Below are 16,787 nucleotides of genomic sequence, written 5' to 3' on the forward strand. Positions count from 1 at the left end.
TACAATTTGTTGCATTTCTTTGGCGATATTACAGAACCAGTCCGGCCTATTATTCTCTATTATCAAACATTACAAGAGAAAGAGGCTCGCCGCTCCCCCTTCCATTCCATATTCGTAAAAGCGGCATAAGAAGGTAACTATAGCAACAGCCGCCATCGCACCCCCCTCGCTCTGCTTCCATTGTCTCTCAGTATCATCTCTGGGATGATCAGGCTTTGCCCGAGACGCAGGCGGAGCGTTCACCCGGCTCACATCTTCCAGTTTAATGGCACAAATCACACAAAGGCAGCAGATCGGCACCCACATTTTATATATATATATATTTATTTATTTATTTTTTTTACACGATCGGCTCAATTTGCTAAGATATAAAGATGATTATTTGCAGGAACGACTGTTATTTTCAGCAATGGGAGCCAATGATAGAATCTGAAAAAAAAAAAGAATTACTACGGCACATAACACACATAACAGCTTTATGAATTAAGTCTGTCCTCTGTGTACACCCCCCCGGGTGGGGTTATGGTAAATCTACATTGCGTGTTTCATTTTAATTCAATTTTAATTTGTTATCATTTTCATAATGACATATTATTGTGATGATGGTGATGATTATTATTATTATGAAGAATTGTTTTTTTAATATTTATTTGTATTATTACTAATAATACTACTAAATCTTCTTTTTTTTACTATAGAATTATTATTATTGTTATTATTAGATATTAATAATTATTACTACTACCACTAATAATAATTATATATTTTAAAAATATTATCATCATTAAAAGAAGATTTATTATCATCATCATCATCGTTATTATTGTTATTATTACTATTATATTGTTATTATACGTTCTTCTTACCACCACTACTACTAATAATAATAATAACAAATCTTCTAATGATGGAAATAATAATAATAACATTATTATTTACATATGTTATTAATTTCATTATTAGTAGTAGTAGTAGTATTAGTAGTGGTGGTAAGAAGAACGTATAATAACAATATAATAGTAATAATAACAATAACGATGATGATGATGATAATAAATCTTCTTTTAATGATAATAATATTTTTAAAATATATAATTATTATTAGTGGTAGTAGTAGTAGTATTAGTAGTGGTGGTAAGAAGAACGTATAATAATGTCCTGCAGCTTTCTTCTTCTCTCTCTTCTGTCCCAGGGGCCCCTTGGCACAGGGGCCACCTCCAGACTGGCTGGACCCTGGACTCTGCTCCCAGACTGCCAGGCTTCGGAGTATTTATGGGCTGCTTTCCCACCTTCTAAGCCTGCCTTCCCAAGGATTGGTGGAAACTCCATGAATATTCAGATTGCAGCCTCTATCCCTCCCCCCACTATGTTCTGGAAATATCCAGAGAGCTTCAGAGGACGGGGGGGAGGTAACAGAGTCACAGCCTCCTAAGTACAATTAACTCTTTGTTCCTCTGTCTACAGAGGAGCCAAACTACATGTATCTCCACTAGCAGCTGTGAGGGTGCTCTACAGGTATGGATGTTTTTAGGTAGCTACATTGTTCCAACTTGGACCAATGTAACTATGTATATACCATACCTATGGGATCCCTCTAGAAGATGGAAACCACTGTATAGACACCGTTACTACACCCAACCACAGTGATCTCTATGAAGTTCCATGTCCTGTGCTGACTGGCTGCCCTGATGCATTGTGAACCCGGAAGGTTGGCGGCTGGGCACGGGCACTTGCATTCATTAAGAAATTCTAATGGCGCCCGAGCCCAGCAGATGACCTACAATATTCTCAATGAGGCTCCACACAGAACCCAGAATCTAGGCAATGAAAACCTTCGGGGCCCGCTTGAAAGTTTCTGGAGGTTTCTCATGGGCATGCTCAAGTGGGATAACATTGAACTAGGTAGTGTGCACATCGGCCCCCTAGATGGAAATCTATTTCCCGATTCCTCGCCTAGGCCCCCTGCTGCCTTCTGGGATGTCAATATTGAGTAAAACTGTATTTGAGTTTGATACCTATGGGAACCTGTACCGGACTAATCTCTGTGGAGGCCCCTAGGCAATGAAAACCTTGGGGGCCCCGCTCGAAGGTTTCTGGAGGTTTCTCATGCGCATGCTCAAGTGGGATAACATTGAACTAAGTAGTGTGCTCATTGGCCCCTAGATGGAAATCTATTTCCCGATTCCTCGCCTAGGCCCCCTGCTGCCTTCTGGGATGTCAATATTGAGTGAAACTGTATTTGAGTTTGATATCTATGGAAACCGGTACCGGACTAATCTCTGTGGAGGCCCCTAGGCAATGAAAACCTTGGGGGCCCGCTCGAAGGTTTCTGGAGGTTTCTCATGCGCATGCTCAAGTGGGATAACATTGAACTAAGTAGTGTGCTCATCGGCCCCCTAGATGGAAATCTATTTCCCGATTCCTCACCTAGGCCCCCTGCTGCCTTCTGGGATGTCAATATTGAGTAAAACTGTATTTGAGTTTGATACCTATGGGAACCAGTACCGGACTAATCTCTGTGGAGGCCCCTAGGCAATGAAAACCTTGGGGGCCCCGCTCGAAGGTTTCTGGAGGTTTCGCATGCGCATGCTCAAGTGGGACAACATTGAACTAAGTAGTGTGCTCATCGGCCCCTAGATGGAAATCTATTTCCCGATTCCTCGCCTAGGCCCCCTGCTGGCTTCTGGGATGTCAATATAGAGTAAAACTGTATTTGAGTTTGATACCTATGGGAACTGGTACCGGACTAATCTCTGTGGAGGCCCCTAGGCAATGAAAACCTTGGGGGCCCGCTCGAAGGTTTCTGGAGGTTTCTCATGGGCATGCTCAAGTGGGATAACATTGAACTAAGTAGTGTGCCCATCGGCCCCTGGATGGAGATGACCATCACTACTGCATGTTACACATACAGAGGTTCCACCAGGTGCAAATTTACCACAAGGCACTTGCCTAGGGTGGCATTGTTCAGGGGGGCAGCACATCCCCCCAGAAGAAGAGATGGAAGAAGGGACAAGTGAACCATGGGAACCAGGTGGGATCCAAGAGAGGCTGTGGGCTGCTTGATGGTGTATGTAGAGTCTGACTCTCATGCCCATTGATGAGCTGTGAAGATGGGTGTCTTTCTCTCTATCGGGGGGGGGGGTAGTGGAAGGTTCTCCCAGGTGGGGTCAGAGTTGTCGTTGGTCAATGTCAGGCTCTCTCCGCGGGAGGAGGAAGGGAGGGGGGTGTTGGTTGGTGTCCGTGGTGGCGGACGATTTTTGTGTTGCCTAGGGCAGCACAAAACCTAAATACATCACTGGGTTCCACTAAATGTTTTACAAACTGACAGCTGAAAGAAGACGATCTTTTCGGAGACAAATGGTCATGTGAACCTGATGTCTGTGGTTTATGGACGTTACGTTGTTGTTTTTGGGTACATTACATTTATAAAGGATTTTCTTATAGAGTCTTTTACGGGTAAGTTTTTGTTTCTTTGAGTTGATTCATTTTTTTCACAATTTAATAAAAGTTTCATGTAATTTTCTTTCAAGATCAAACCAATATTATTTTGTTGCAGGGCCCTTAAACAGTGTGGGGCTTATAGTCTGGTGCCTGCTCTACCTATTTGGTAGCTCTGCACTGATGGGAATGGGTAGAGACCCATGGGAATCTGGGCATGCACTGGGGATTTCACCCATGTGGAGAAACACCAAGGGTCTGCACATTCATGAAATCCCCTACGGATCCAGAGATCACTGTGGGTCTTTGCCAGCAGGATTACATTCCAAGATGGTGGAGTTGGAGCAGAGTGGAGAAGGAGAACTTTAGGCTGGAAAGAAGATGATGTTGGACTCTGTGAGTGAGAGTACCAGCACAGTGATGGTACAGGTGGTGTCCTCGTTGTTGGGTAGTAATCTTGCAGAGTGGAGAGGGCAAACTTTAGGATGGAACAAAAGACGATGCTGGACTCCATGGACTAGACGACCTGCTCAATGATCATACAGCTGGTGTTCTCATTGTTGGGTAGTAATCTTGTAGAGCTGAAAGGGCAAACTTTAGGCTTGAAGGAAAGACAATGTTGGACTCCATGGACTAGAGGACCTGCTTAATGATGCTACAGGTGGAGTCCTTGTTGTTGAGTGTAGTAATCTTGCAGAGCAGAGAGGGAGAACTTTTAGGATGGAAGGAAGGGCAATGCTGGACTCAATGCACTAGAGGGCCTGCTCAATGATGGTACAGGTGGTGTCCTCGTCGTTGGGTAGTAATCTTGCAGGGCTAGGAGGGAGAACTTTAGGATGGAATGAAGACAATGCTGGACTCCATGGACTAGAGGATCTGCTCAATAATGGTGCAGGTGGTGTCCTCGCTGTTGGGTAGTAATCTTGCAGAACGGAGAGAGATCACTTTAGACTGGAAGGAAGGACAATGCTGGACTCAGTGGTCTAGAGGACCTGCTCAATTATGGTACAGGTGGTGTCCTCATTGTTAAGTATTACTCTTGCAGGGCTAAGAGGGAGAACATTAGACTAGAAGGAAGACAGTGCTGGACTCCATTGTCTAGAGGACCTGCTTAATTATGATACAGGCAGTCTCCTCATTGTTGGGTAGAAGCTTTCCAGAGTGGAGATGGAGAATTTTAGGCTGGAAGGAAGACAATACTGGACTCCTTGGACTAGAGGACCTGCTCAATGATGGTACAGGTGGGGTCCTCGTTGTTGAGTAGTAATCTTGCAGAGCTGAAAGGGCAAACTTTAGACTTGAAGGAAAGACAATGCTGAACTCCATGGACTAGAGGACCTGCTCAATGATGCTACAGGTGGAGTCCTTGTTGTTGGGTGTAGTAATCTTGCAGAGCAGAGATGGAGAACTTTAGGCTGGAAGGAAGAGCAATGCTGGACTCAATGAACTAGAGGGCCTGTTCAATGATGGCACAGGTGGTGTCCTCATCGTTGGGTAGTAATTTTGCAGGGCTTGGAGGGAGAACTTTAGGATGGAATGAAGACAATGCTGGACTCCATGGACTAGAGGACCTGCTCAATGATGGTACATGTGTGGTCCTTGTTGTTGAGTAGTAATCTTGCAGAGCTGAAAGGGCAAACTTTAGGCTTGAAGGAAAGACAATGCTGAATTCCATGGACTAGAGGACCTGCTCAATGATGCTACAGGTGGAGTCCTTGTTGTTGGGTGTAGTAATCTTGCAGAGCAGAGAGGGAGAACTTTAGGCTGGAAGGAAGAGCAATGCTAGACTCAATGAACTAGAGGGCCTGTTCAATGATGGTACAGGTGGTGTCCTCATCGTTGGGTAGTAATCTTGCAGGGCTAGGAGGGAGAACTTTAGGATGGAATGAAGACAATGCTGGACTCCATGGACTAGAGAATTTGCTCAATGATAGCACAGGTGATGTCCTCTCTGTTGGGTAGTAACCTTGCAAAGTGGAGAGAGATCACTTTAGACTGGCAGGAAGGACAATGGTGGACTCAATGGACTAGAGGACCTGCTCAATTATGGTACAGGTGGTGTCCTCATTGTTGAGTATTACTCTTGCAGGGCTAACATTAGATGGAAAGGAAGACAGTGCTGGACTCCACTGTCTAGAGGACCCGCTCAATGGCAGGTCATCATTGTTGGGTAGAAGCTTTGCAGAGTGGAGATGGAGAACTTTAGGCTGGAAGGAAGACAATGCTGGACTTCATGGACTAGAGGACCTGCTCAATGATGGTACAGGTGGTGTCCTCATTTTCAGGTAGTAGCCTTGCAGAGAGGAGAGGGAGAACTTCAGACTGGAAGGAAGACAATGCCGGAATTCATTGACCATGGGACCTACTTACTGATGATAGAAGTGGTGTCCCTGTTCTTGGTTAGAAGCCTTGCACCTTGCAGAGCGAGGAAAGTGTCCAGTTCTGGGTGCATTTCAGAGGCTCTTCTCCTTTCTCAAGCTCATACAAGCATGTGTAAATGCCGACTATAAATAACCAAGGTGGAGGGGGAAGGTGCGAAATTCATTAGAATAAGTGGTAGGGGCAGAGGACGTGCAAAGTCACATAAATGACAAGAAGCATGCAGAAGAACATATAGTGGAGTGTGGATATGTTATCATAACATATAGTGGATATGTTATCAAGGATAACATAAGATGCTAAAATGGGGACACTCAAAACCAGAACAGAACCTGGTTTGATTTGAGAACCTAGAGGCCACTGCTCCTATAAGCATGGTGGAATTATATTACTGTAATGACTTTTGAAACCAGGCAACATAGTGGTTTAGTGGTTAGCACTTCTGCTTTGCATCTATGGGGTCCTTGGTTTGAATGGAGGTCAGGACATTATTTGAATGGAGTTTGAATGCTTCTCCTACATTCCAAGGACATGCTGGTTGGTTTGACCATGGTATGTGTGTGCAGGTCTACAAATGACAACAGCAGACCCTGGAGTGGCTAAATCAGCCTTGGTGCTCATTTCAAATTTGGAGCCACAGAAAAATGTAAGGGCCTAAAGTTTGAAATATTTGAAGAGGTCATTGTAGTCGATGGGATGGGATCCTGCGATGAAAGACCTTGGTTGGGCGCTCCAAAAACAAGCTGGTAGGTTAATTTTCCCTTGTATGATATTATGCTGAGTGTGCCCAAAATGGCTCCCACAGCGGTAGACAAAGCACCTTAGGGGCCCAGGAAGTCACAAGGACGCCATTGAGAGAACTCTTAGCATTTTCTAAAGGGGTGCAAAGTGTTCTCTGATTGGACAAGTTTGAGCGGTGACGTAACTATGCAAAAATATTAATCTTGACGTATTGGGTATCTATTTACTCGGTGCAACCTCATCTTGACATGTTGGGAATCTATTTACTCAGTTCAACCTCATCTTGACATGTTGGGTATATATTTACCCCTTGCAACTTTCTCTTGACATGTTCGTAATCTATTTACTCAGTGCAACCTCATTTTGGGTATCTATTTACTCGGTGCAATTTCATCTTGACATGTTGGGTATTTCTTTACTCGGTACAACTTGATCTTGGCATGTTGGGTATATATTTACTTGGTGCAACCTCATCTTGATGTGTTGGGTATCTGTTTACTCGGTGCAACCTCATCTTGACATGTTGGCTATTTACTCGGTGCAACCTCATCTTGACATGTTGGGTATTTACTCTTTGCAACTTCATCTTGACATGTTGGGTATTTACTCTTTGCAACTTCATCTTGACATGTTGGGTATTTACTCTTTGCAACTTCATCTTGACATGTTGGGTATTTACTCTTTGCAACTTCATCTTGACATGTTGGGTATCTCTTTACTCGGTGCAATCTCATCTTGACAAGTTGGCTAATTACTCGGTGCAACCTCATCTTGATATGTTGGGTATCTCTTTACTCGGTGCAACCTCTTCTTGATATGTTGGGTATCTCTTTACTCGGTGCAACCTCATCTTGACAAGTTGGCTATCTATTTACTCGGTGCAACCTCATTTTGACATGTTGGGAATCTATTTACTTGGTGCAACCTCCTCTTGACATGTTGGGTATCTCTTTACTCAGTGCAGCCTCATCTTGACATGTTGGGAATCTATTTACTCGGTTCAAGCTCATCTTGACATGTTGGGTATCTCTTTACTCAGTGCAGCCTCATCTTGACATGTTGGGAATCTATTTACTCGGTGCAACCTCATCTTGACATGTTGGGTATCTCAACTTCATTTTTTATATTTTGCCAAAGAAAAGGGGCATTATATTGCTTTTATGTGCCCTAAAATTAACTTAAGTATATTTTTTACAGAAATTTTGCATTTCATAAACCGTTATCGCTACTATTGCGTGATATAAAAATATTTTGAACTACCACCATTTTGTTCTCCAGGGTGTCTGCTTACAAAAAATATATAAGGTTTTTGGGAGTTTCATACAATCTTCAGGCCTAAAATGATTTTTAAAATATGTTTAAAAAATGCAAAAACTGCTCGGGTGACAAAATGGTTAAAGGACCACCGAGGGTAGGGGGACAACAAGCCATGTTCTTCTTAGCACAGGTCTCATACATAGACCTTTGTGCCAGAAGTTCTGAAAACCAACACAGCGAGGTCCTGATACTGAGACAGAAACATTTTCAGGAATGAAAAATATCCAGGAATCTTCCATCCATGCTGGATCGCTGAGTATGAAGCCTCTGTCACAGCGAGAAGGGTTCTGATTGGTTGCCATGGGTGACACATCCCACATTTAATTTTTTGATATATATATATTTTTTTTTTTTTATATAAGTGAGACCTATGGTGTCGCTAGTTTCAGCAGTTACCGTGGCGATACAAGATGCGAGAACTCCTAGGTAATAAGCATAGTACGTAGGAGATCCAGAAATAGCTCTTACTATGTGAATCAAGGAGAGAAGAAGTCGAGGTGACTGCAGGCTGAAGGAGCGGTGCTCAGGGCTCAGGAATTGAATGGCATCTCAGTTGTGGGTGGAGGTGAAAGCTTGCTAGCTTTTTACTCCAACTGGAGACTTCAGCAGGCCGATATTCTTACCTGGCCGGATCAATGATGATTAAACAGCAGGATTCAAAATAAAAACTATTGGTCTGCGAAAGTGGTAAAGGTGTCATGGGGGGTCTGGATTCCCCTAAGGGGTCAGGAGCATGGAGTCCAGTTTGCCCTGCTAGGACACCAACAACCAATGATCCTCCAGGGCCAGGACCCTGATGTGATGGGGGACACCCAGATGTGATGGGGGGAGTCATGTACAGGGGCTTTTGATGTATAGCAGTGACTCTGATGTGATGGGGGGGGGGTCATGTATAAAGGGCTTCTGATGTATAGGGGTGACACTGATGTGATGGAGGGGGGACTCACATACAGAGGGCTTCTGATGTATAGGGTGACCAGGGGCGGACTGACAACTCATGGGGCCCCCGGGCAATAGGGGATCATGGGGCCCCTGTGTCCCTGCCCAAACTCAAAAAAGCCTATGAAAAAGGTACCAGGGGCATCTCATGGGGCCCCCTACTGACCAAAATTTTTGCTGGAGTCCCAAAGCCTTAGAAATGGCTTTGTAATACTGTCCAGGTGGATACATGGCATATATTTTGTTTCTCATCTGTTCTTGAATCTCTTTAGACTGCAGCATGATGTGTTGCTTCTTGAGATCTTTTAGCGTGCTTTACTTTGTCAGACGGCTTCTATTTAAGTGATATCTTGATTCAACGGGTCTGGCAGTAATCAGGCCTGGGTGTGGCAAGTAAAATTCAACTCAGCTCCAAACAATGTGGTTAATCACAGTTAATTCATGATTTAGCAGCGGGGGAGAGGGGGGCTGCAATTACTTGTAGCACCCTCCTAGGTAGCTAGGGGGAGCTAGATGATTTTTTTTTTTTTGGTTAGAGGCTGAGTAGCAGCCTGTTGAAATAGTCTAAGGCAGGGGTAGGCAACCTGCGGCTCTCCAGCTGTTGCAGGACTACAAGTTCTATCATGCCTCTGCAAGTCATAGCTGTAACTGTCAATTTTGCACTGTCTCATGGGAAATGTAGTTCCACAACAGCTAGAGAGCTGCAGGTTGCCTACCCCTGGTCTAGGGGGATAGAATTTCGGTCAGAGCTGAGAAGCTCTGCAGACCAGCTCTCAGGAACTTCCCCCTGATCTAGAGACTTGGAGAAGTCTCTAGAACTCAGTGGGATGGGATGAGGAGGGGCTGGTCTGTCCTGGCCAATCCCCAAGCAGGATGCTTGGCATGGGTCAGGGCAGCCATTAAGAGTGACAGAGCATGCTCCACAGCAGGAGAGTTCATGTTGAAGATGGACTGAGCAGGATGGTGTATGGAGCCTGGGTGGGGGGCCTACCTACAGGCAGAAGAGCTGGAAGGGAGGATCTCTGAGCCTCATGTCCCCTGAGAAAGGACAGCCTGGGAAGCGGGGAAGGAGCCAGCCAAGCGTAAGGCCTAAAGGGAGTGAGTAATCCCACACCCCCTGGGCTGGATAAGGAGAAAGGGCATTCGGGTGGGGAACCTGACTAGCCCTCTTCTGAGACTGCTTTCATTTAAGGTGGCAACTGCTGGGACCTCTTGGCCAGGGATTCCCTCGGGCAGGTGAATGAAGAGGAGATTTCATCTAGGGTATCAGGAGGTAAACAAGGAGAGGCTGACTAGTTCTCCAAGAAGAGAAGAGAAACCCCTTTCTGACTACTTGAACATAGTTCCAGGAAGTTGTCCTCAGTTTTACAGTTCCTTTGGCATCCCATGTACCCCTCATCCCATCCAAGTTACCACCCCTAATAAAATTAAAAAAAAAAAAAAACAAGTTCAAGCACTGTTTACTGTCTCTGGAGTGCAAAGTCTGAAGGAAATGCGTCTTGCCTGGCTGTGCAGGACTACAGGGGAACCCAAATCTCTAGTGACTCCTAAGGGGGTAGTGCTACATACTTTTTCACACAGGGTCAGGAAGGTTTGGACAGCTTTTTTCCCTTAATAAATGAAATCATCATTCCAAAACTGTATTTTGTATTTACTCGGGTTATCTTTGTGTAATATTTAAATTTGTTTGCGATGATCCAAATCATTTAAGTTTGACAAATATGAAAAAAAAAAAAATCAGGAAGGGGGCAGATACTTTTCACAGCACTGAATAAAATGATATATAATCCAAGATGCCTTTATAGACTGTGGTCCCCGCTCTAATGTATAAAAGTTCATACCTCTATCACTGGGACATACAGGCGTAACTCGGTTTACGAATTTAATTTGTTCTGTGGGACTTTCCGTATTGCGAACAATTCGTAGGAATGCACTGAAAACCAATTAATCCGTTCTGGAGGTCAGAAAAAAGAAAAAAAAAGTCTTTTATCTGTTCAAAACTCTTTATAAAGTACACTTTAAAGGCATAGATACTGTACAGGGACATGATTAAAAATCAATTTGTAAATGCATTGAAAACCAATTAATCCATTCCGGAGATCAGCAAAAAGTCAAAAAAAGTACCGTATTTTCCGGCGTAAAAGGCGACTGGGTGTATAAGACGACCCCCTAATTTTCCAGTTAAAACATAGGTTTTGGGCTATACTCAGCGTATAGGACTACCCCCCTTCTGAGGTAACACCATTTAACCCCTCGCCTACAGGGCACTTATACCCACTTCCCCCCCAGGCCAATTTTCAGCGTTCAGCGCTGTCACACTTTGAATGACAATTGCGCGGTTATGCAACACTGTACCCATATGAAATAGGTGGCACTGATGAGGAGGCACTGGTAGGTGGCACTGATGGGCATTGACAGGTATCACTGATGGGCACTGAAAGCAGCACTGATACATGGCACTGATAGGCGGCACTGACTGGCACTAGTAGGTGGCAATGATAGGTGGCACTGATTGGCATTGATAGGTGGCACTGACTGGCACTGATGGGTGACACTGAAAGGCAGCTCAGATGGGCACTGATATGTGGCATTGATGTGGCACTGATATGTGGCATTGATGTGGCACTGATATGTGGCATTGATGTAGCACTGATGGACACTGACAGGTGGCACTGCTGGGGCTACACTGATCATCAGGGCACACTGATCATCAGTGCCCTGATGATCAATGTACATGTCCCCCCCAAGGAATGCCGATTACCGGCTTTCCTCTGTCAGCGTGACAGCTCGAGAGGAGAGAAATGCGAATAGCCGGCATTTCCCTGTGTACATGTGATCAGCTGTGATTGGACACAGCTGATCACATGACCGAGCCGACATCTTCAGCTCTTTCCGTGATCGGTGATCCGCTGTGTCCGACGGACACAGCGCATCACCGCGCATGTGCGGAGAATGGGAGGACGTCATGTGAGCCAATCACGGGAAAGTGATGTATTCTATTAATGAATACAGAGCCTGCTCGGAATGGCTGCGTCAGAGAGGCGGGCTGATGATGTCACAACTTCAGCCAATCTGAGCAGGCTCTGTATTCATTAATAGAATACATCGCTCGCCGTGATTGGCTCAGCGCGGTACACTGTATGTAGCTGAAGCTACCGTACAGTATTACCGCACATCCAGCGTTCTATACCCGGCGTATAAGACGACCCCCAAATTGTTGGGGTATGTTTTTAACCTCCTTGGCGGTATTCCCGAGTGTAGCTCGGGGTAAAATTTCAGTACCAAGAGCGGTAACCCCGAGCTACACTCGGGCTTACCATGCGGCGTTGCTCAGGGAGTCCATGAAGCGCTTACCTTGTCCTGCACTCCCGCGATGTGTCCCCTGCAGCATCCCCGGCCATCTCCTCCGGCCGATGCCGGCATCCGGCTTCCGTGTTCCAGTCTCTGTGACGTCGGGACGTACGGGCGCCGAAATCAGTGGCAAATTTGAAATTTTTAAAAAATTTCATTTTTTTAAAAATGATTATTACATAGTAAAACATTGCTGTTTCAACCCATTTCACATACATTTTGTCCCGAGTGCTTTGTCCGGCGCCCTGCCTGCATTTTTACTGTTCTTTCTGCCTGGAAACTTAGAAAAGTCCATGGCGTCCAAAAAGCGTCCCTTTAGGTCAAAAGTGGTTTTAGACCGGCTAGAGAACAGCGATAGTAAATCAGAACCACTTGCAGAATTGAGTGATAATGATTCGTGGGGGAAATTCCTCATCAGACACTGAAAACTATTCTGCGACTTTGCTCAGCGATGTGTGAATTTGCCTCTGTATTTCAAATTTCAGTGTTTTTGGTTTGATTATATTATTGAATTAAATTTATTATTATTATATTATTTTTTATGATTATTTATTAAATTATAATTTATGATTTCGTGTTTCAAATTTTAACATACCCGGGATGTTTACTAGACTCTTGTTCGGACAGATTTCAGTGAGTTATTCCTAAAAATTACAGCCTACAATAAAAAACTACATATTTCCATGCAAAAAAATGTACCGCTTTCAGCACAAAAAAATCGGAAAGAATCATACCGCCGAGGAGGTTAAGTAAAAAAAGTTGTCTTATACGCCGGAAAATACGGTATTTTATCTGTTCAAAACTCTTTATAAAGTGCACTTTAAAGGAATAAATACTGTACAGGGACATGATTAAAAATTAATTTGTAAATGCATTGAAAACCAATTAATCCGTTCTGGAGGTCAGAAAAAAGTTTAAAAAAAGTATTTTATCTGTTCCAAACTCTTTATAAAGTGCACTTTAAAGGCATAAATACTGTACAGGGACATGATTACCAAAAAAATTCATAAATGCATTGAAAACCAATTAATCTGTTTGTACTGCGATAAAAATGTGTAAACTGAGCCATTATTTTCAATGGATTTTCATTCGTAAGCCAAAAATGACGTTCACCGGGGCATTCGTAAACCGAGGTACGCCTGTATACAGAAAGTGTATATTATGTTCTCACCAATAACATTGATAAGAACATTTACAAAAAGAAACAAAGGCTTGAAGGACTTTAAAGGTGCTCATATACACTCAGGATGAAAAACTAAATGTATAAAAATGATGAAATGTTATTACACATAATAAAATGGAACATACACCCTCCCATAATCAGGTAAGAAAAGGAACCCTTCAGTACAGTGAATCCCATATCACAGGTGATGCTGATCCCTGGGAGAGAGGTTTATGTAGGAAAAGACAGAGAACTATATCGTCTACCTGAATTTGGCTTTTCGTCTCCCCATGGAGGGTGGATTCATGTTTTAGAATCGTTAGGGTTCCAGATATTGCAGGCATTTGACAAGCTGTATACTATCTTGCCAATTCTTTGTGGGCCAGTTGTTTCTATGATTCGGAAGATGATAGCTATGAACTAGGAATCTCCTTTTCCTCGGGAAGTTTGGTGTTTGGGCCCCTGTGTGTGCCTTGGCCTGAGAGCTCCCGGCAATGTCTGGTCCCATTGTACCCGCCTCTCTCTCTCGGGGTCGATCTTTGGTCTGAGCGGCTGTCAGTACGGTGTTTTCCCATCCTCTGAACTCCTGAAGAAGCCAACTCGGTGAAACGCGTTGGTATTTACCATGATTTCTCCTTCCCACATTGATGTTTGTTACACTGATGACCTTTAGGTCATGGTTCGGTATTGTTAGTAAAGGGAAAGTGTGATGTGGGATTCACTGTACTGAAGGGTTCATTTTCTTACCTGATTTTATGGGAGGGTGTGTATTTTATGGTTAGGGCGGTATAGTGACAGGAAAGGGCAGTATAGTGGCAGGTTAGGGTTAGTATAGTGGCAGGTTAGGGTTAGTATAGTGGCAGGTTAGGGCAGTATAGTGACAGGTTGGGGCGGTATAGTGGCAGGTTGGGGCAGTATAGTGGCAGGTTGGGGGCGGTATAGTGGCAGGTTGGGTTAGAATAGTGGCAGGTTGGGGGCGGTATAGCGGCAGGTGCGGGTGGTATAGTGGCAGGTTGGGGCGGTATAGTGGCAGGTTGGGGTGGTATAGTGGCAGGTTGAGTTAGTATAGTGGCAGGTTGGGGTGGTATAGTGGCAGGTTGGGGCGGTATAGCGGCAGGTTGGGTAGTATATTGGCAGGTTAGGGCGGTATAGCGGCAGGTTAGGGCGGTATAGCGGCAGGTTAGGGCAGTATAGTGGCAGGTTGGGTTAGAATAGTGGCAGGTTGGGGGCAGTATAGCGGCAGGTGCGGGTGGTATAGTGGCAGGTTGGGGCGGTATAGTGGCAGGTTGGGGTGGTATAGTGGCAGGTTGGGGCGGTATAGAGGCAGGTTGGGTAGTATATTGGCAGGTTAGGGCGGTATAGCGGCAGGTTAGGGCGGTATAGCGGCAGGTTGGGGCGGTATAGCGGCAGGTTAGGGTTAGTATAGCGGCAGGTTGGGGTGGTATAGCGGCAGGTTAGGGTTAGTATAGTGGCAGGTTAGGGCGGTATAGTGGCAGGTTGGGGCGGTATAGTGGCAGGTTGGGGCGGTATAGCTGCAGGTTAGGGTTATTATAGTAGCAGGTTAGGGTGGTATAGTGGCAGGTTAGGGTGGTATGGTGGCAGGTTAGGGAGGTATAGTGGCAGGTTAGGGTAGTATAGTGGCAGGTGAGGGTGGTATAGTGGCAGGTTGAGTTAGTATAGCGGCAGGTTAGGGTGGTATAGTGGCAGGTTGGGGCGGTATAGCGGCAGGTTGGGGCGGTATAGTGTCAGGTTAGGGTGGTATAGTGGCAGGTTGGGGCGGTATAGTGGCAGTTTGGGTAGTATATTGGCAGGTTAGGGCGGTATAGCGGCAGGTTGGGGCGGTATAGCGGCAGGTTGGGGCGGTATAGCGGCAGGTTGGGGCGGTATAGTGGCAGGTTGGGGCGGTATAGCTGCAGGTTAGGGTTAGTATAGTGGCAGGTTAGGGTGGTATAGTGGCAGGTTAGGGTGGTATAGCTGCAGGTTAGGGTTAGTATAGTGGCAGGTTAGGGCGGTATAGTGGCAGGTTGGGGCGGTATAGTGGCAGGTTAGGGTGGTATAGTGGCAGGTTGAGTTAGTATAGCGGCAGGTTAGGGTGGTATAGTGGCAGGTTGGGGCGGTATAGCTGCAGGTTAGGGTTAGTACAGCGGCAGGTTAGGGTTAGTATAGTGTCAGGTTAGGGCGGTATAGTGGCAGGTTGGGGCGGTATAGTGGCAGGTTGGGGCGGTATAGTGGAAGGTTGGGGCGGTATAGCGGCAGGTTGAGTTAGTATAGTGGCAGGTTGGGTAGTATAGTGGCAGGTTGGGTAGTATAGTGGCAGGTTAGGGTGGTATAGTGACAGGTAAGGGTAGTATAGCGGCAGGTTGGGTAGTATAGCGGCAGGTTGGGTTAGTATAGCGGCAGGTTGGGTAGTATAGCGGCAGGTTGGGTTAGTATAGCGGCAGGTTGGGTTAGTATAGCGGCAGGTTGGGTAGTATAGCGGCAGGTTGGGTTAGTATAGCGGCAGGTTGGGGCAGTATAGCGGCAGGTTGGGTAGTATAGCGGCCGGTTGGGTAGTATAGCGGCAGGTTAGGGCGGTATAGTGGCAGGTTGGGTAGTATAGCGGCAGGTTGAGTTAGTATAGTGGCAGGTTAGGGTTAGTATAGTGGCAGGTTAGGGTTAGTATAGTGGCAGGTTAGGGTTAGTATAGTGGCAGGTTAGGGTTAGTATAGTGGCAGGTTAGGGTTAGTATAGTGGCAGGTTGGGGCGGTATAGTGACATGTAAGGGTAGTATAGTGGCAGGTTGGGTAGTATAGCGGCAGGTTAGGGTGTTATAGTGGCAGGTTAGAGTGGCTTTGGGGGGGCTCGACTAAAATCTTGGGAGGGACATAGCCTACCCCCCAGGTTCGGCCATGACCTCAACACGAGGCTCCTGTACTAGGAATGAAGATGTTCAGGATCGCAGCATCCCTCCAGGTAACACCCCTCACCCACCATTGGGCAGGAGAAGGACTCTCACCCCATTGCATCACGGTGATGTGGGCTGGTGACGTCACCGGTGGCGTGCTCCATGGCCGGGGTGGGAGCGCACGCCCTGCAAAATGCAAAGACGAGATCCGCCGAGGTCGCCCTCCGCCGGCGCCCCCCCCCCCCCCCCCCCGAGTCCCATACATGAGTCCGGCGGCACGGAGCCAGACACAGCTCAGGAGAAGCCGCTCTCTCCATCAGTCCCTAATCCTCGGAGGGGAGATGAGACCCCCTCCCTGCACCCGGCTTATCCCCCCCCCCGGAGACCTCACCCGCTCGCTGCTGGCCAGCTGTATAGAGGCACACAAGCCACAGCTCAGCACTACGAAGGGTTAAAACCTACAGAACCCCCAACCCCCCCTCAGGGCACACAGAGTCCTTATGCTGCCCACTGTAATCTCCCTTCCCTCCCACATGTTCTCCGTGTAAATCCCGCCCCTTTAATAAGTTTAAAAAT

At 45.9% G+C, this 16,787-nt stretch overlaps 1 long non-coding RNA gene across 1 annotated transcript; it reads right to left on the minus strand.

Annotated features, from left to right (window-relative positions):
• Nucleotides 1–299: 299 nt before the first annotated feature.
• On the minus strand, nt 300–16,424 carry LOC149436331 (uncharacterized). Its single transcript, XR_016308309.1, has 3 exons — nt 16,323–16,424; nt 10,656–10,768; nt 300–429 (listed from the first exon to the last, which is right to left on the minus strand). It is a non-coding gene; the product is annotated as an uncharacterized LOC149436331 (long non-coding RNA).
• Nucleotides 16,425–16,787: the final 363 nt, after the last annotated feature.

The sequence above is a fragment of the Staurois parvus genome, unplaced genomic scaffold, assembly GCF_062004578.1.
Source record: "Staurois parvus isolate SC_StPar_1 unplaced genomic scaffold, SC_StPar_1.0 ptg001376l, whole genome shotgun sequence".
In the NCBI taxonomy this organism is placed as follows: domain Eukaryota; kingdom Metazoa; phylum Chordata; class Amphibia; order Anura; family Ranidae; genus Staurois; species Staurois parvus.